Here is a 21,217-nt window from a genome sequence, read left to right as displayed (position 1 = left end):
TAGCACTTGGAATAGACTGACACATAGCAGGAGCTCATTAAATATTTGTTGAATGAAAAAAAGGTGAATTAGATTACTATGGTTGCCTTAGACTAATTACAGTCCATTTCCTAGAATCCATTTTTCTAGAATGCATTGTCAGTTGATGGCTCAAGAAAATTGGCGTTTTCTTGTCAAGGGAGTGAGAAGGAATGGCTGCTGGACAGCCAGCCACCAGTGTGCCACATTACACTACTTCTTCTTAAAGCAGAAGATGAGAGCAACCAGAGAAAGGGTTTATTATTTTTTAATAGTAACTCTGAGAAAAATGTGCTGAGATTTAAACAAATTATTCATGCAAGAGGGTATCTCATTAATGGGCAAGTTACTATATTCTAAAAAGAAATGAACCTCTTTTTTTTTTTGCTCCAGCTCAGGCATAAGTTCCTTCAGGATATTCTCTCTCTGACCAAACCCCATCTTGATTGGGTGTCTTTCCTGTGTACTACGCACCCTTTACCTCCCTATGGTATAACACTTAACCATACAGAGTTACACTTCCCTGTTTATTCTTAACCCCTGCGGTAGAGGCTGTTACTTGTTCACCAAACTGTTCCCTTCTTTTTCCTTGTGCTCATATACATTACCCGACCTCCTCTGCAGTTAGGCGTGACCATCTGACTCAGTCTGGTCAATGCAATGTGGGTTAAGTGATGCACACCATCAAACTCGCCGTGCAATCTCCTAGCTTTCTCTTTACAATCTTCTGGCTGAGTAGAAGGCTGTGTAGACAGAGGAAAATGTGGAAGGAGCTTGGGACCCGGAATGACTCCTTGGAGCAGAATATCTGTTCTCTTACCAACCTGAATGGAACTGAAATGAAATGCAAGAAGAGTACATTTTTTATTGTGCTAAGCCACTGAGAATTAGGTGTGTGTATGTGTTTTACAACAGTTACCCCACCCTAACACCCTACCCCATCAGAATGAACACCTCTGGAAACCAGAAGTCTCTTCTATCTTATTCACCATGGTATCCCTTGCTTTAGTATAGTGTCACATAATAGGCACTTATTTTTAATGAAATAAATGTAATTCTCTCAAGTTGTACCTGCTATGTCCCAAAATACCTTTAGCTTTGTAATGCTATAGTGGTTATTTTTTATATCTTTTCATAGCTCAACATTGAAACAAACAGTAAATCCCTTTAAAAGGTGGCTGGGTTTGCAGGCAAGAAGGGGCTGGAAAGAAGTATTCCAAGTCATGAAAGGCAAGGACCTGCATCCAAGATTGCTCTATCCAGCAAAGCTCTCATTTAGAATGGAAAGGCAGATAAAGTGCTTCCCAGATAAGGTCAAGTTCAAGGAGTTCATCATCACCAAGCCCTTATTATATGAAATGTTAAAGGGACTCATCTAAGAAAAAGATAAAAAATATAAACAGTAAAATGACAACAAACTCATAATTATCAACAACCAAACCTAAAAAAAATTCAAAAACAAAAACAAACTAAGCAAACAACTAGAACAAAAACAGAATCACAGAAACAGAGATCACATGGAGGGTTATCAGTGGGGGAGTGGGAGGGGGAGAAAGGGAGAAAAGGTACAAGGAATAAGAAGCATAAATGGTAGGTACAAATTAGACAGGGGGAGGGTAAGAATAGTATAGGAAATGGAGAAGCCAAAGAACTTACATGTATGACCCATGGACATGAACTAAAGGGGGGGAATGCAGGTGGGAGGGGATGTGCAGGGCAGAGGGGAATAAGGGGGAGGGGAATGGGACAACTGTAACAGCATAATCAATAAAATATATATTTTTTAAAAGGTGGCTGGGTTACCTGTGGTGATTGTCCTGCTCAGCAACAAGAAAGGGAGAGAAAAGCTGCCTCTCACTTTGGAACCCCAGGGGACGAAGTGAATGGTGGAAGCTTTCTCCCAATTTTTATGTGTTTAGAAGGACACTCCAGCCAATCATTTAAAGGTAAAAAAGGGCAGGATCAACAAGGGGCTCTGACATAAAGTCTTGCTAGTATCCCAGCACACATTCTGTGCAAGCATGGCCAACTTCCAATCTAAACAGTGTTTCTTGGTGGTTTTTCAAGCACCAGTAACATCACCTGGGCTATCTCTTTAGAAATGCAAATTCTCTATTTTTAACCAATTCTTTCTTTCTCAGTAAAGTGTGAGAAACACTGCTACCCACACTGCTTTTTTTTGTATTACTGTTTTTCAGTAAGTTAACTGGAAACAACTTCAGCATTCCCATTGCATCGGATCCCTCTCCCTTTTAACTAGCTAATGACCAAACTAGGAAACAACCCAAAAATAGTTTCAGGGTTTCCTTCCTGCTGGCACCGGTTGGGGTGGGACAGTTACAGGTGCTCTTTCTGGCCTGATTTTATTATTTGTTTGTTCGTTTTCCCATCACTAAGCTGCAAAGCGTTACTGGTTCCCTATCTTACTGATCCTTGCAAATTTCATGGTGCCGAAAGCTTGGCCTGTGTTAAGGGAATTGCTGACTTGCTTTTTATCTCAAAATGACCACTGGAATTCTCATTGTGGGTGTAAGAGTAAAATGATACAACCACTTTGGAATCACTATTTGGCAGTGTCTACTGAAGTCAAACGTATACCAAACTCGTGACCCAGCAAGTTCACTCATAGATATGTCCCTATGAAAAATGAACGTGCATGTCCACAAAAAGGTGTGTGCACTGATACTCATAGCAGCTTTATTTATAACAGCTCCAAACTTGAAACCATCCAAATGTCCATTAACAGGAAAATGGATAAGCCTGATGGCACCTTTATATCATGAAATACTACAGAGCAATAAGTAAAGAACAAACTGCTGATACATATGACAATATGGACAGACCTCGAAAATATTATGTCATACACAAATGAATTTTTGCTGTATGATTCCACTCATATGAAGTTCGAGAACAGGCAAAACTAATCTGCAGTAATATTAATAAGAACAGGGCTACTTCTACATGAGGGGTGGGGGTATTAACCTAGAAAGGGCATGAGAGAATTTTGGGGGAAAATGGAAATGTTCTAAGTATTGATTTGGCTGGTGGTTTCACAGGTATATACATGTAAAATTGAGTTACATACCTAAGACTTGTGCATTCTACTTTAATGCTAGAAAGATGAGTGGTGCCCACTGCTCTCAGGGGGCAGATCCACATGCCTCTGCTTGCAACTTCCCTACCCCGTCTCACTGGGTTTCCTGCACTCCACAGGCCTCTGCAATTTTTTTGTGTTCTTGCCTACCAGAAGTTTCCTGAAGCTGTCAGTCCTTGCTTCATCTCCCCTCTCGAGTTCTGTCTCATTGCTGTCGCTGTGTGTGAGGCCAGAGCTGATCCTGCGTGTGGACTCCCATCACCCACCACCACTGGGGGAGGTGCCCACCTAGAACCTTGCAGGCGGGGCCCTTCTATAGCCCAATGCAGCTGTTACTAGTCCTTGCTTAGGGTTCTTCTAAATCTTCTCATTTCTATTTCTTCATCCATTTCTATCTTCTCCACAAATTGTCTCCAGCTTCTGGGGATGAATGAAAAAAAAAGGTATTACTTGGCTGGTGGATTTAATTAGGACCACCGCGGTCTGGGACACAAGCCCAGATAGGTTTGCTGAAGAGAGTGAATGTGGTGCCAAAGCCACTTGGTGATCTGCTCGCAGTCGAGTGTTTACAACATTAGAGGGTGCGTCTCCGAAGGCCAAGATTACAGACGGTGAAACAAGCCCAGGTGTAGTTAGGTGATGACCACAAAAGAGAGAGCGCAGGCCCAGTGTAAAAGTCCTCACATTTCTAGCTCCTTGTACGTTAATTTTTTTTCTCAGAACTTTACAAACTATGAAATCCAGATTTTTCAGGGCAAAAGCGCCAACCCATTTGGGCAGAATCCAACTTTTGTTCCAAAGTGAGACAAATGATCCTCTGCCCACAGTGGAATCACAGAAATCTCATCCAAAATGAGGGGGGCAGGAAAGTGGAAAGCATAACATATGCCCTCTTTAAAGTACTGAACATTCTGAATCACCCACAGAAAGGAAAACAGTGGTGAGTTAGAAGAAATTAAGGAGCCATCTGGACTTGGAGGAGGGGTCTGTGCTTGACTACTGATGATGAACACAAAATAGGCTGTGAGAATGGTTGCTTCCCGAGTGAATCTAACTCGCTGAGGAGTCATAAGGCTCTAGGCCAGTGGTCACCTTGGCTGCGACCTGGAGTTATGTGCGGAGCTTTAAAAACCACAGGAGCCTGGGTCCCACCCCAGAGATTCTGATCTCATTCTGAACCACTCAGGGGTGTGGCCTGGGTGTCAGGATTTTTTTAAGTTTTCACACGATTTTAACATGCAACCAAGGCTGAAAACCCCTAATTGAGGTTCTAGAACCCCAGCAGAGTATGTAGCAGACTACCAAACATTCAATAAATATTTGTTGCTGTAAGATACTATAAACTAGAAAAAGATTTTTTATGGGATATAATCTGCACATAAAATGCATCATCTTAGGTGTAAAACTTGGTAGTTTGTAGTATATTCAGAGCTGTGTAACCAGCACCTCTGTGTAGTTTCAGAGCATGTCCATCACCCCCACAAACAATCTCCATATGTGTTAGCAGTCAGTCCGTATTCCCCCTCCCCCCAAGCCACTAACAAACGTTAATCTACTTCATGTCTTTATGGATTTACCTATTCTGGACATTTCATATAGATGAAGTCATACTATACCTTTTGTGTCAGACTTTTTCCACTCAGCATAATGTTTCTAAGGTCCATGTATGTTGTAGCATATAACATTACTTTGTTTTCATGGCTGAACAACATTCCATTGTATGGAGGTACCACATCTTTTGTTTTTCTATTCATCAATTGATAGACATTTGCCTTATTTCCACTTTTTGGCTATTATGACCAACACAGCTACAAACATGCACATACAAGGTTTTTTGTGAATGTATAGCTTCATTTTTCTTGGGTATATACCTAGGAATGGCATTGCTGGGTCATGTGGCAATGCTGTCTTTAACTTTTTCAGGAAATGCCAAACTCTTTTCACAGTGATCGAACCATTTTACACCAGCAAGTACAAGAGAATTCTGATTTTTTTCTATTCTTTTTTTATTTTAATCCTCACCAGATGACTTTTTTTTTTTTTCAGTGTTTTAGTGAGACAGGAAGCAAGAAAGGAAGAGAGAGAACCATCATGGATGCAAGAGAGAAGCATTGATTGGTTGGCTCTCATAGGCACCCAGACCAGCGATCATTGGATTCCTAGACTGGGGATCGAACCTACAACCTAAGTATGTGCCCTGACTGGAAATTGAACCTGTAGTCCTTCATTTACAGGATGACACTCTCACCAACTGAGCCATATTATCCAGGGCTTAATTTTTCCTTATTCTTGCCAATGCTTGTTATTTCTATTTTTAAAATTTATTTACTTATTTGTTTGTTTATTTATTTATTTATTTATTTATTTCATCACCAGTTATCCCCTCCTACACCCTTCCACCTCCACTCACCTCTCTCCCCTTGCTATTTTTATTTTTAGAAAATTATCGTGTATATGGAGTGGTACTCATTGTGGTTTCCATTTGCATGTTCCTAATAATTAATGACGTTGAGCACCTTTTCATTTGTATACCTCCTTTGGAGAAATGTCTACTTAAGTCCTTTGCCTATTTTTCAATTGGGTTACTTGTTTGTTTATTATTGAGCTGTAAGCACTCTTTATGTATTCTGGATACTAGACTCTATCATTTATGTAGTGTGCAATTTTTTTCTCCTGTTTCACATTCTTGATAGTTTCACTTGATACAGTAACATCTTAATTTGATGAGTCTAATTTGCCTATTTTTCTTCAATTGCATATTTGGTGTCATACCTAGGTCATATTAAGCTTGATAACAAACACAAAGGTCACTTTTTCTAGTTAGCTGTGGCCGGCAGCACCTAAGATGGTTCCAGTGACCCCTACCACCTGACATTCATGCTTTTGTGGAATCCGCTTCCCTTGACTGTGAGCTAGACTCTAAGACAAAAGGGATGGGATGTCAATTCCAAGACTTCGTCGCCAAAAGACTGGGAGTTCTGTCTAGCGCGCATGCTCACTCTCTCACTCACTCGGAGGGAGGCTGCTTCCATGCTGTGAGCTGCCCCAGGGGGAGGCCCGCATGCCAGAGACCTGAGGGAAGCCTCTGGCCAGCGGCCAGCGGCCAGCGAGGAGCTACACGCCGGCCTGAGCTGCACCCAGATTCCAGACCCACAGAAACCGAGACAAACACTTACTACTTTAAGCCACTGAGTTTTAGGGCAGTTTGTTACAAAGCAATAGATACCTCACAGAAGAACTTTTTGCAAAGGCAAAATGAGGAAATGTAATTAGCTAAACTAAAGCCTGGGCAGCAAAGCGCTCTTGCCTCTAAAGGTGAAAGGACTGGAATTCAGCAGGTTAACCAAATGGTATCTACTGAGCCATCACAGCACAAGTTGTTTTATTTACTAAAGGAATTTCTAGTCAAATACATATATATTTAACATAACCTTTATAATATTTAATATATAGTATATAAATAAGTATATTTCCGTTATGGACATGATATATAAATCTACTATATATGTTATAAATTTATATATTATATGTAATAGAAACATTATAAACTACATGATTAATTGTAGGTTAATAACACCTGTGTCTCTGAAGCACTCATTCAGAGCATCTGAACCAGTTTCTCTCTTCCCTGCTTCTCTTCACCCACAGCTGTTTGCAAACTGGTATGAGGTTACAGCATACAAGTAATTGTAATACTAGTCTAAGCAAAACAAGGTTAGGAAAATGACTTAGTTATCCATGCAATATGCAATATAGATGAAGTTCTCAGGACAGTCTTGATATCAAAACTTCTTTCTCCTGGTCCTCATGTGTCTTGTTTGGGGCTCAGGAAACAGGGTTGCCACATATACACCACAAGGTCACACAGTAACCATTTGGAATTTTTTGCAGGTTTAGATAATTCAATACCATTTCAATGAGATTATTCCACTGGCTCCAGCAATTGGGAGTTGTGGGAATTAATAGATGCAAACCTTACCAGTAGTTTAGTTTTCTGCAATTAATAAAAGTCATAAACCATCTCCAAAGCCAAGAAAGTTCCAAAAACAATAGCAGCAACCTAAGAGGCCCTGTTGGATTTAGCTGAGTGTAAACAGGGATAATAGCCAAGGCACTTGCCTGACACTGTCTGGAGGAAAAGCCACAGCAGGGTCAAGTCTAACACACATCCCAGATGAAGGATTGTTTTGCTCCAAGGAGCCGGAGCCGAGCAGCTGGCGGGAGAGAAGAGAGAACCTTTGGCATTCCTGCCCTGGCCAAGGTTGTCATTCCTTTCATCTTCTCTCATGAGGAATCTGCTGTGTTGTCCAGTCCTGGTACAAAATACTTATTCCATAAAAGCACATGGGTGTCTGGTCTGACAATAAGAAGGGGCCGTTCCCTTCACTTTTTACTCCTTTGCACCATGCACTCCTTAATGCTTGGCAGGGAGGGGTGTAGAGAGCAGTTTTTGAAAAGCAAAGGCATAATAAGAATCTGCTGTGTCAGTTAATACAATTAAGTCACCATTTTTTAAAGCCTGAGAGTTATTTGGGGATATGAAAAATTTGGGTAATATGGACCCAGATTCCATAAATGTGGACTGAACACAACTTCATTTTAATATGATAAACACTGACTGGGTGGCCCAAGGTGACAGACGGGGAGGCTGGGCCCTGGGTTCAGGAATGGATGAGGTCTGGACTCCGCTCACTAGATTGCTTAGCATCCAGCCTCAGCATTTCAGCTGAGCTCCTAAGAGCCAGGTACTGCCGCCTTGTACAGTACTACTGCACCCCGCGTCTGCGTGCACCTTCAGAGCGGAAGTCAGGTTAACCCGGGTTAAGGTAGACTGGGTTTGAATAAGGGTATTTGCCTTCCTTGTCTTTGAAAGAAGCTAAGACAGAAGACTCTAAGCTCACCTTGTTGTGAGACGTCCCAGAGGGGCCTCCTTTTCGCCCCATTTGGGGATCAGAGCATACCCTAGAGCCATTTAAGTGGGAAATGAAGAAGGGAGGTGATCCAACTACTCTGTTCTCCAGTCCCGGCACACAACAGCCCCAAAATAGCTTGTCTTCGTCCAGCTGTGAGGTATGGACTTTTCTTTCAAGAGGAAATGCTAGAGAAATAAAAAGGTTTAGAATAAAATAATTAATGGCCTTGACAAAGTTTAGGGCTGCGGGGGGCGGTGGCTGGGGGGGGTGGGTGGCAGTCTGTGGGGAACACCGTCAGCCCTGGGTGGTTGAAGCACGAGAGGAAGGCTGAGCAGTTGATACGGAGTTTCTTCGTCGGCATGGCGCCCCCTAGTGGTGAGACGCCGACCTGGGGCCCGGGTACTCAAGCCCATGCAGCAGAAACTCGAGGGAAATGAGTAACATTGAGCGGAGAATGAATGCAGCTCTCACAGACAACTCGGAAAAAAAGAAAGTGGACTAGCTCACCCCATCCCCTTTCCATAAAAGCAGGGCCTACCTATCCTAGACAAAATTACAAACTTGCGGACTGGTTTCTGAGACCCTTCATGTTCCATTTCCGATTCCAGTCTCCCAAGGGAGACTATGGCTTCTTCCTTTCCCAGTCTCCACCTTCTTCAGTCAAAACCAACCGGTCCTGTGTCTCAGTCCCTCAGGGTTTGCACTCTGCTGAGTAACCGCCGAGGTAATCGAAGAGCATCACCAAACAGCACGTTTACATTTTGAGATTAGGCCTTCCCTGCCTCAGCTTAAAGGAATATTGGATGTCCGAATTTTAGCTAAGCACTGCGACATTTGGGGGTAGGAGACTCAGTGTCTTAAGATTTATACCCCTCCCCCCCAATCATGATAATACGATGATTCATATTCACCACCCTCTTTAATGATTTGGACCAAAACCTTTCCATTTGACAAAAACTTGAAATTCCATCCATTCTGGTGAATGGTGTTCAAAGATATCCAGTGTCCCTTAGGTGACCAAAAATGGGAAAAGAAGTCTTATGATCTAGCAGCAGGACCCCACAGGATAGCTCCAAAGCAGGCCAGGGCTTAAGGGCGTACAACCAGAAACTGTTAGCCTTAATGAAACCAGAAAAGACACCAGCGTTTGGGCTGCCTGTCACTACCAAACCCAATATGCAACGATAGTGATTGAATCTTTATGGGAGCTTTATTCAGATGGCCAGCAATCTGAGAAGATGGCAAGTTCATACCCTAGCAGACCATCTTCTCTTTTCTTTCCAGGCCAAGGTTTTTATAGCAGGGAATAAACAAGGTGCTATGAGGGGTTTTGAAATTCTGGGAAAAGTTAACTGGATTAAAAAAAAGCAGCTTCAGCATTCTCCCCTGGACGGTGGTCTTTAGCTGTGTCCTGGTTGGTGGGCATCTCACCCTGGGGCACAATGGCTCAGATATCATCCTGAGCTGCTTGCAGTCTTCTTGAGGAACAAAGGTGGAACTGCTGATGGTCTCCTGGAGTCAGGGTGTGTCACACCTTCAGTTCCTGGAACAAAAGCTTTTATGTGCATTGATTACTAAGCTTATTAGTTATTACTTAAACTAAAATTTCCAACTCTTAAGTCCCCTATCATTAACACTTCTTCCTCCACAGGTACCAGGCAGCTTAAAATATACCAGGGGAGATCAGACCTTCATACAAATAAAACATACAGCCAAGTAACATTTTGAAATGTGAATTTCTGCCTTTTTTTCTGTGTAGGGCCCTTTTCTCTTTTTTTCCCTCCTAGCAGGCTCTGGCTTCACTGCCTTAAGGGAGGGATGTAGCAAAAGAGAAAACAGATACAGTTTAAAGTAATTTTGCTCCTTGTTCCAAAAGCTTAAGCTCTTAGGGAAACCTAGGGATGAGTCACTGCTAAGGACATTAAAGAGAATTTTTGTCATTCCCAGATTGGAAAGAGTTTTCCATGGGTGGGAGTACAAGGAGGGGGCAGGAGAGGTCGTGGACTCCAGGAGCGGAAAAGATCTGTGCCTGAGGTTGCAACACGGCCACAGCTAAGGGCAGAAAACCACAGAGAGAACATGGCCGCTGTGTCTAAGTAGATAAGATCTAAGGCGGCCCCAGCAAAGACTACCACGTTCCAGTCAAGGCAGAAAAGCAGCTAGAGGACCTGCAGGGAACACGCAGGAGAGAGATAACAAGTCTTAGCAGTAACCTGTATGGACCAAGGCGCAGAGGATCTTCCCCACCTTACCCTCAAGCCCCACCACTCAACATCTTGGCATTTGGGAGAATCCTGGAACCCCAAAGGGTATGAGGTTGTTTTTCCACTGGCTCAAGGTTATAAAACAAGCTGAGTTGTGGAGAATAAAGGCATGTCTTTCATAGACCCAAGTTTATGACCTGAGTTTAGATCTGAGTTAAGATTCAAGGCAGAGAGAAGGAGATAATGGGGGGGTGGGGGGAGGGTGAAGGGTTTACAGGAACAACTATAAGGAACACATGGACAAAAACAAGGGGGGTGGAAACAGGGGAGGGAGGTGGGGATGGCTGGGGTGGTGGGGAGGGGTGGGGGGGAAAGGCAGAAAACAGTATGCAAACAATAAAATTCAAAAGTATTTAATAATAATAATAAAAAAAAGATTCAAGGCAGAGAAGGTGGTGCGTGGCAGGAGGGAGAGAATGTAGGTGGCCCCAGGGCTGCAGGAGATCGGGGCGTGGTTGGGCAGAGAGAGTAGGAATTCACCTGGATTACCAACTTCCCTCGCCCCAGGGGAGTGAAAGACCCTGAACTCTAAGCAAAAGCTGTGTGTTATGAAGACATTCAATGGGCGCTTACTGATCAACAAGATACTGGCAATAAAGCACTTGGTTAAACACCTTCATATATGTTTGTTGACAGTATGAAGTCTGTAGTGACAACTGCTTAGATAGTGTTTACTCACTACATAAACTGAGGAAAATTTGGAACTTTTCCTATGAAAGGTAAAATTTATTCCTCTGAGTAGACTGATTTAATGTTCATGACAGTCAACCAAGTAAGAGTCTTGGCAATGATGTGAGACATTTTATTGCTCTCATTTTGTTCTTAATCCTTATGCCCTTGCAAAATAAACAATGCACCTGAATGCAAAGTAAACACAGAGCCGAAGGCATGTTTTAGCCTGATTTACGTTGGATGATTCAAGGTTTCCCCAAGAAAATAGCATGCCGCAATCTCTTCTCCATCAATTTACCTTTTTCTTTAATTAGTAGATTATAGTATTTTTAACCAGTTTTAGGTTTTCATAAAAATTAACTGAAAAATAGAGAGTCTCCGTATACCTTCTTACTCCCTACCCTCACCCAATTTATCCTATTACTAATATCTTGCATTAGTGTGGTACCTTTGTTTTAACTGATGAGCCAATACTGATACGTATTATCAGGTAAAGTCCATAGATGACATCAGGGTTCATTCTTTGTGTTGTGAAGCCCACAGGCCTTGACAATGTGTAAATGATACACGTTCATCATTACAGTATCATGCAGAAGTTCCACTGCCCAAAAAATCCCCTGTGCTCCACCAATTCATCCCTCCCTCCTTCCTCCTCCCAAACCTGGCAACCGCTCCAATTTTTTTTTTTAATTCTTTACACAAACAACTCTGGAGAAAATGAGGGATCCAATGAATACAAATGCCATTTACATCAGTTTAAATTAAGTCCCTATCTTTATTAGTAGACAAGCTTGTGTTTTTTCCATAGCTGTAATAACTGTGCATACTATCTTGAATTCTAGTTGTTCTCAGTCAACATTATTTCATAGATCTATTTCCATGTGCAAGCAGAGACCACACACTTATCACCTCTAATCTTGTCTTAATTCTTAAGGATGGATTACCTTATAGTTACCATAATATTTCAGGATGAACTGCCCTACAGTTTTGAGATGTTTGTTCCATTCTAGCTCTTTTACACAAGCAATTGTAAAAGTTGCAATTTGATTCTTTACTTGTGAACAAAATGGTGTCTAGCTTTCACCCACCCTGTTATACAGAGGGCCATATTTTACTTGTTTAGGAATACATGTTTTGGAGATTTCTTATAATTCAAGACTCATTTTCCCATAGAAACAAGTAGAGTCTGAGGGGCTCATTCCCGAAGTACAAAAATCTATACCTATTGACCACAGCTCAGTTGTACTTTGAAGTGGTTATTGATTTTTTAAAGCATGACTTCAAAATTCCTCCTTAGGGCTGTCTCCTAAATTAATAGCACAGTCTTAATTTGGTTGACTGGCCCTTGTTTATGACATTTCTATCATATCTAGCTTTTATTCTGAACTTTTTGATTTAAGGTTGCATTTTTTCAAGCTCTAGTTTTAGCAATATCATCACTTGAACCATATTTTTACAGGATTCATTAACTGAGTTCTAGTAATACTAAATATTAGAATAACAATGTGATAAATGCTAAAGTCACTCGTTGCATCAGGTGTCTTTGAATATTGACGATGCTCCTGACAGCATGGAGAGCACCGTGGTTTGCCGGAGAAAGGGGCGCCGCCAGGAGCCAGGCAGCAGTAGACGGCAGGTTCCGAGTCACTCCCTTATACAGCAAGGCGGTATTTCCGGACAGTACTACTGCGGGACCCAGGGTTGTTTGGATTGTTTTAAGCTGAAGACTTTTGAAGTTCAACAGATGCAGAAAGAAGCCTCCTCAGAGCTTCCCTTATCTCACTGAGAGCAGCAACTTCTCAGAGAGGAGGCTGCTGTAAATCCCCTCTCTGGGGAGTGTCATGGCCCTGAAGACCTCAGAAAGACCTTGGCACCTGCATAAACAGACATTATCACAAGTTTCTTATCTCCCATGTGCCCCTGTAAAACCCCATTTGTCTTTCCTAAAGAAAGGATTCGTTCTTCCCATAGTCTTTCTCCTCCCTCACTTGTTCCTACAAAGGTTTGGTCTATCGCCTCGAACATCAACCATTTAAAGAGGCAGCTACTTCTTGCTGGCTTCCACATACATAGTAATAAACCTTTTTTTGCCTGTCAACTTGGCCTTTGCTGATTTAACTCGCAGTCCCCAGATACTAACAGGGTAGAGAGGAAAAGTTCCTCTCTCACACTTTGAATTCACAAAAAATCAAGTTTGCTTACATTGCATTTCCACAGCTGAATGCAGCCCTCCGCCTGCCTTGTTTGAATTTAATGCACCTTAAGAACACTAGCACTCAGGCCCTGACTGGTGTGGCTCAGTGGATTGAGTGCCAGCTTCTGAACCAAAGGAATGCTGGTTCAATTCCCAGTCAGGGCACATGCCTAGAAGAGGCAATCAAACATTGATGTTTCTCTCCATGTCTTTCTCCCTTCTTTTCCCTCTCTAAAAATAAATAAAATCATTTTTTTTAAAAAGCCCACAAACCAAGGTGTTGTGGGTTCAATTCCCAGTCAGGGCACATGCCTGGGTTGCAAGCCAGGTCCCTAGTGGAGAGCGTGCAAGAGGCAACCACACATTGATGTTTCTCTCCCTCTCTGTCTCCCTTCCTTTACCCTCTCTAACGATAAATAAAATCTTAAGGAAAAAAACAAAATGCTAGTGTTTGGGGTTCTTCCCCTTTAAGCTACAACTCATTTATCTTATCATCAATTTTGTTTCTTTTGAAATGTAACCTTAGGATTTTTCTTTTTTTTTTTTTCAACATGAAAAACTTCCAAGGAGTTGGACAACAGCTCCATTTAAAGAGGTTTCATCCTGGCTGTGCAAGCATCTGATTCTTGGGCTGTGACTTTCATTTCCTTGAGAAATTGCTTGGTCTACAGCTCCCCTGCAAGACTTAGAACCTGCTGCAGGAGGAAGGCCGGCAAGAGGGTTTGAAACAGCCACTGTCCCACCAACTTCTTGGATTCATCTGTGTAAATGTGGATGCTGCAGAATCCCCATCCTCCAGGCGTGGCTCTGATCCCGCAGCGCTGCCTAGTGCTGCCTAGCATGACCCCTCTAGGCAGCCCTGCGGCCACTCCATCCACTGAATCAAACCCTGTAGACTGGTTTTCTGTTGCTACGGTTGTCATTTTACTGTGGAGTTGTAGGCATTCCTCACACTTTTTGGATATTGACCCTTATCAGGTATATTTTCTTCCATTCTGTGGATTGGGCCTTTCACTCTGCCGGTTGTTTCCTTTGTTGTGCAGAAGAGTTTTAGTTCCACTTGTTATTTTTGTTTTTGTTGCCTGGGCTTTCAGTGTCATACAGCCAAATGTGGACACAACATAAGAGTTTGCCGACAGATGAATGGAAAAAGAAGATGAGGTATTTACATTCAATGGAACTCTATTCAGCTTTAAAAAGGGAAAATTGTACCATTACATGAAACCTTGAAAAAACCTTGAGGACTTCATGCTAAGTGAAATCAGCCAGTCACAACAAGACAAATACTGCAAATACTTCCACTCACACGATGCGTCTAAGCAGTCAAATTGGTGGGAACAAAGAGTGGAAAGGCGGCGCCAGCGGCTAAGGGGAGGAGAAGGGGGAGTTACTAATAACAGGCTTACACTGTCAATCAAAGAGGTTGAGTACCTATAGCCAACAATAATGTATTGTGCACATAAAATTTTTAAGAGATTAGATTTCATGTTAAGTGTTCTTGCCAAAATAAAATATATTTTCAAAAAAACTGTGCAGATTAAAACAGGGACATGGACAAAGGAACACACAGACACACACCTTGTCATTGAACATCTCAGTGGGCTGATGAAGGCTGGTGAAGAAATATCATGAACTATGAAGACCTCCCGCCTCTTGGAATATTCGGCAGAGGGTCTGAGATAGAGAGCCCTTGTTGGCTTCTTGCCAGTCCTTCTCACAACAGCCTACAGAGCCCTGGCTCCTGGCTATTTCTCCGACCTCCAGCTTCTCCTGTCTCTGTCTACCTCTCTCCCCTTGATCACTTTGCTCCAGAGGCATGGGCAAAGAGAACTCAGAGACCTCAATAATATCAAAGTAGTACATAAAAGAAGCCATAATAGGCCACACTTCCTATAAATGACTGTTAACTGGTGAATGGAATCTACAGCCTAGCTACTCAGCAGGTAGAATGTTAGGGTCTGAACTGTGTCCTCCTGCAAAAATCCTATGTTGACGTTCTAACCCCTAGTACCCAAGAAAATGACTGTTTGGAGATAGGGTCTTTAAAGAGATAATTAAGTAAATAATGAGTTCATTAGGATAGGCTTTAATCCAGGATGACTGGTATTCTTTTAAGAAGAGGAAGTTTGGACACAGACATGTATGATGTGAAGATACAGGGAAAAGGCTGATACCTGTAAGCCAACGAGTGAGGCTTCAGAAGAAACCAACCTTGCTAACACCTTGATCTTGGACAGAATTCTAGCCTCCAGAATTGTGAGAAAATAAATTTCTGTTGCTTAAGCCACCCAGTCTATGGGACTTTGGTATGGCAGCCCTGGCAACTAATCTATAGCATCAGCATCACCCAGGAGCATCTTAGAAGTGTTCGTTCTGAAGCCCCAACCCAGACTTGCTGAATCAGAAATTCTGGGGGGATGAAAGCCCAGAATCTGTGTTTTAACAAGTCCTTTGAGTGACTCTTGTGCAGCTAACATTTGAGTAGCACTGACCTGGGGCAATGGTTCTCCAGATGCCCGTTAGCATCACCTGGGCAACTGTTGAGAAAGAGCAGTGCTTGGGCCTCACCTTGACATTTTGATGCAGTTGGTTGAGGGCTGGATGGTCAGGGGATGGTCAGGTATTAAAAAATGCCTTCGATGTTTTTAAAAATCTTCTTTATTGACTGTACGGTACAGCCAGTTTGAGATCCCCAGGTCTAAAGCCTGTTGGCTTAATGTAGAAACCTGCAGAAAAAAATGACTGATCACAGGTACTTCGGAATAAACTGAGGCAGTTTCCTAACTCTTTAGCCTAAGGAATTTCATCAGTAGTGGGTGATTTCAAGAACAAACTGGATTCCTTCTCTAGAAATAATGAAGTGCTGTTCTTCAACCTGCAAATGCCCAGCTCCCTTCTGTGTCTGCACATAATGGCAATGTTGCGTTCATTTCACTGGCCATGGGGTGCTGAGATTAGACATTAGTTCTTGGTGTATCTGTGAGAGTGTTTTCAGAAGAAATTAGCCACTTAGATCTGTGAACTTAACAGATGGCCATCCCCCACATGAGTGGGCATGATCCAATCCTCTGAGGGCCTGCATAAAACAAAAAGCAGAGGAAGAATTTACTTTTTTTTTTTTGCTTGCTTCACTGCCTGAGCTGGGACATCTTGTCTCATCTTCTCTGGCCCTCGAGCTGGGATTTAGACTACTGGCTCCTCTGGCTCTCAGGTCTTCAACTCTGGCTGAATTACACCAGCAACTTTCCTGGTCATCCTCCACTTTGCAGGCCATGGGACTTCTCAGCCTCTATAATCACGTGAGCCAATCTCTCATAATAAATCTTATTGAGAAAGATAGAGACAATAGATAGATGGATATATAGATAGATAGACAGATAGTTGATAGACAGGTGATCTGCTACTGCTTCTGTTTCTCTGAAGAACCCTAACTGATATACTGGGCAAGCCCAAACACCGAGGAGGTAAGGATATCTTCATAGTTTAGTGTAGCCTGACCTACCAGATTGAGAGAGAGATTTAGCACATCTGTACCTAGAGCTGAGGTTTTATCCTCCATGGAACTTGGCATGTGCAAGATCCCTCCGGGATAGATTAAGAATATATGGTGCCATTCTTCCTAAGGGGTTAGTAAAGCATATGTTCTAAGTTCAAGCTCCCTGTTTAGGGTTTTGCAAACTCCTCCATGCTGATTAGGTTTAATGAGGTACCATTTCTGCCTGTGTTTGCATTTTAAAGAGAGATAAAGCTTTGGATTATAAGAAAAGAATTCTGGAGGTGGAATTTTATGCGCTAGCAAACTGGTAGGAGAGATAGAGCCTGGACTGGAAAATACTACTACTAATGGTAATAATCATGGAGTGTTTAGCATGTACCAGGACTGTACTTACAGCACTTTATCCATTGTATCAATTAACCTTCACAGCAATGCTGGAACTAAGTTGGGAAAACTTGAACCTATACCATCTACACCCACACAGCTTGTTGTCTGCATTAATACAACTTTTACTATTCCTGTACCACCAGTAACATGGCTTTAGGAAGCTCTTGCCCAGGAAGATAAGGTTACAAATAACTTCTGTTATTGTTTTGAATGTACTCCACTGGTCTTATCAATTCCCAAAGGTCCCTTTAAAAGTCCTTGCCTGGCTGTGTCTATAAATCCCTTGCCCAATCCTAATCCTAATTTATGAGTTTTGAGCCCAACCCTTGCTCAAAACTCATAAATCCCCCGCCACTGCCCTCCTCTCACTAAAGGCCACTAAAACTGACAAGAGTGAGAGCTGCCTTATCTCAGTAAGCTATAAGCTCAGCTTTGCTTTGTCCACAAGCTATTTGGGCAGCATTATTTGACAGTACAATTCTTACCTCCATTTTGCATGTGAGGAATTTGAGGCCCAGAAAAGTTAGTTAATTTATCCAAAAACACACAGCTAGCAAGTAGTGAGTCCAGGGACCAAATCTTGCCATTCTGAATGCAGAAAGTACACATGTCCCAGTGCCTCCTTGTGCATTTGCAATCATACACTACAGTCACTTATCCTTTCTCCACCTATGGTCACCCATGTGGTAATAATGCCAGGGAAGCTGGAACTTGGAATGGCTCCCTGCCCTAGGCTGTGCTGTGAGGTTCCTGAGGCCAGGACTCCAGTGCTTTCCAACTATCTAAGCCCCAGGGCACTCCTGCCCTCTATGTTCATTTCCAGAAAGAGGTGTGCTAGTGGTATCCTTTGATGTCCACCTGCCTGAGCCACAGCCACCCTCACCCTATGCATTAGAGCAACTGTCTGCCCAGAACCACTGTGTCCCTGGGTGACTTTTCTCCTCACCTCACACAGATCAGCTGCTTCTTTCTGCTCCCCTGATCCCCACAGCTGCCTTTCTCAGGCCCCAGCCTTATACCTGCCCTATTTTGCAATTCACCTCAGGATGCCCATCATCCTGGAAGTGCCGGCAGACCACACCCTGGCAACAGAGGGCAGGCAGATGCATGCAGCTATGGGTGGGGAAGTTTTGCTACCTAGCAGTCCTTCCAGATGGAAAACAAACATCAATACAAAGTATGAAAGAACGTGTGTCTTCAAGCTCCCTCTCTTACTGCCTGTGTCTCCGCTGCCAAGAGTGGCCATGGGCCAGGGCCTCTTCAGATAGGTCCTTAGGAAGCGAAGCCCTCTGAAAGAATCAACGTACTCCTCTGCTTCAGTTCATGCAAGTTCTTACTGGCCAGTCATGGGTCACTGAAGTTGAGGTCCGCTGTGGGTTGGTTCACACAGGGTGACAAAGGGGCTTTAAAAACACCGAATTGAGGGAGAAGTATGTACCTGCTCATTTAGCAGCCCCAAACCAGGGACATGATCCTAAGCCTACGGAAATTAGCCAGCTGAAGTCAGAACCATTACCCTTGCTCCCCTCTCTGCCCTGCCACTGCCTTCAGTTAGCTGTTCCGCCAGCTTAATACAATTTCGTTTAACTGTGGCTGAACGACAAACCAGTCCAAAACCTAGTAGCTTCAACAATAGCCATTTTGTCTGACAGTTCAGTGGGTTAGCTGGGCGGTTCTTCTGCTGGTTTTGCTGGATCGCTTATGCGGGTGCATTCAGCAGAAAGTGAGCTACAGGCTGGGCTCCGAGGTGAGGTCTCGGAGGACTGGGCCCCTCTTTCCACATGGTCTCTCAAGGAGGTTGGGTCTCTTCCCATGTCATCCTAGAGCAGCATTCCAAGGAGGCAAAAGCAGAAGCCACAAGGCTTCATGGGACCTGGGCTTAGAGGTCAGACAATGTCTCTTCCACCTCATTCCCTTGGTCTAATCAAGTCACAGGCCAGCCCAGACTCATGGACTGGGAAGTCAGCTCCACCTCTTGATAGGAGGATTGTGTTTTAGTGGGACTGTAACTGGACTCACCAGAGGAAGTAAACCCCATTAACCAGAAAGACACTGGAAGCTTCTTGATATCCACTAACAAAGAATAAAAGACAAAACCCACTTACTATGTACTGGATATCGTGTTAAGTACTTGACAAGAACCCAATGAGGTGGATGTTAGAGAAGAACATTTGTTTCTCAGGCTCCTGCTTCACGGGCGAGGCAGAATTCTCTGAAGACGAACTCCCTGCCTTCCTCCCCTATTTCCTCCTTCTCATGGGAGCAGTGTTAAGGCACTAAAAATTTATGTTACCATTTTCCTTCCTTCAACCAAATTCAGGTTAATAAACAAATCTTCATATATCGCGTGTCAAGCACTTGCAACCCAGAAATCAATGGGGACACTCTCACCTTTGAAAATTCAGTTAGAATTGACTCGAAACCCCTCTCCTGCCATAGTGTGGTGAGTCCTGAGTTCCCCTCCATTCCCCTGGGTTTGCAGTAGGAGCACCACTTAATCTTACTTTGCCTTATTCCTAGTGGGTTGTAATTCCATGATCCTCCTTCCACCAAATTATAAATTATCTCAGCATCTTATATGTGTTACTTCTCCTCCACACTGTCCCCAGATTTGGAATATGGGCACGTGCCTTTATTTCCTCCCTTAGACAGCCCCTACACCAGGCATCTGGGAGTGAAGCAGGCCTGTTTGAAGGTGCAGAGTGTGTGTGTGGGGGGGGTGCTTTGCACTGTTCAGGCCCCTCCAGCCTCTGCTGAGACCTGCAATTGTCTATCCTTGCTCCACTCCCACTGTGCACTTCACCATGTAAAACACCAAACATATCTAACAGAAGAGAGAATATTATAATGAACCCCCATGTCCCCATCCCTTAGTTTCAACAATCACCAACTCACAATGAGTCCTTTCTTCTCTACCTCATCCACTTCCCTGCCAGGATTATTTATTGCAAAGCAAACTCCAGATATCTCTTCATCCACAAATGTTCAGCGTGCATTCCTAAAGAACGTCTTTTAAAAGCATAACCACCATGCCAATACCCTCTTAAATATATAATTAACAGCAATTCCTCAGGATCAGTAAATATCAAGCCAGTTTTCACACTCTGTTGGTCCTTCCTCTTTCACATCGCATCTTCCCACCGAACCCCCACACCCCACCTCTGGGGCTTCATCTTACAGCGGCAATACAGACCCATGTAACAAGTGGCCCATGGGGCACAGCAGGCACACTACAGCCCACAATATTTTTAGAAGCTCACCAAAATGTTTTCATTCTTTTTAAGTGACAAGAAAAAAACTGAACTTTTAGTTTAAAATGTTTTAATATATAACGTGTCTGTCTTTATACCAATGCAGTCACAAAAATATAATTTTTAATGTTATTTAAAAAGAGAGAAGACCCAGAAAGGCAAAAGGGCCAAGTCTCCATGAATGTCCCGGCGCAGCCCTGTACCCGAGACATCTCCTCGTAGATGTCTCAAAGGCGTCCCCTCATCTACGTGTTCAGAATTGAACACAGAAGTCTCCACTGTCCTCTTCTGTTCCTCTCCCAGTGTTCCCTACATCAGCAAAGGGCTCACTAGTGTGTAAAGAAGGGTCGCCCAAATGAGAACACACCAGGCTACTTATTCAGAACTTGCCACAGCAGGAGGGTCAGTTACCGTCACTTGCACTGGGCAGAGGCTCAATGGCAGACAGGGGAGTGGGAAAGCCTTATGGTGGAGGTGAGGAGGGGAGGATTTGGGATGCTCTGATTAGAGGCTGTTGATGGGGAAGTGGGGGATAGGCTTAACGGAGGCAGGGAATCTTATGTGATTGGCTTAAGGAGTCTATTTGGCTTTTTGTTGAAACTGGGAGCAAAAAAATAAGCGCTAGTAAGGACCACTGACCAAATCCTGGTCATTCAGGAATGACCATTATAGAGGATGAGTCAGAGTTCTACCATCATATGTGGCCTGGCCACTGTCCACTTATATACTCAGACATTCGCTATCAATCTAGTTTCATAAGCTAGAAATCCAGGAGTTACCGTGAACGCTTCCCTCTTCCTCACCCCATATCCAGTCCATTACCAAATCCTACTCACCACCAAATCCTTATCTTTCAAGTCTATCACTTCTTTCCATCTCCACCATAGTACCACAAAACTACCTTCATCTTTCATCTGATCTGCTGACT

This window comes from Phyllostomus hastatus, unplaced genomic scaffold, assembly GCF_019186645.2.
Source record: "Phyllostomus hastatus isolate PE091 unplaced genomic scaffold, TTU_PhHast_1.1 phas_contig_196, whole genome shotgun sequence".
Lineage (NCBI taxonomy): Eukaryota > Metazoa > Chordata > Mammalia > Chiroptera > Phyllostomidae > Phyllostomus > Phyllostomus hastatus.
Note: the sequence above shows the minus strand (reverse complement) of the source record.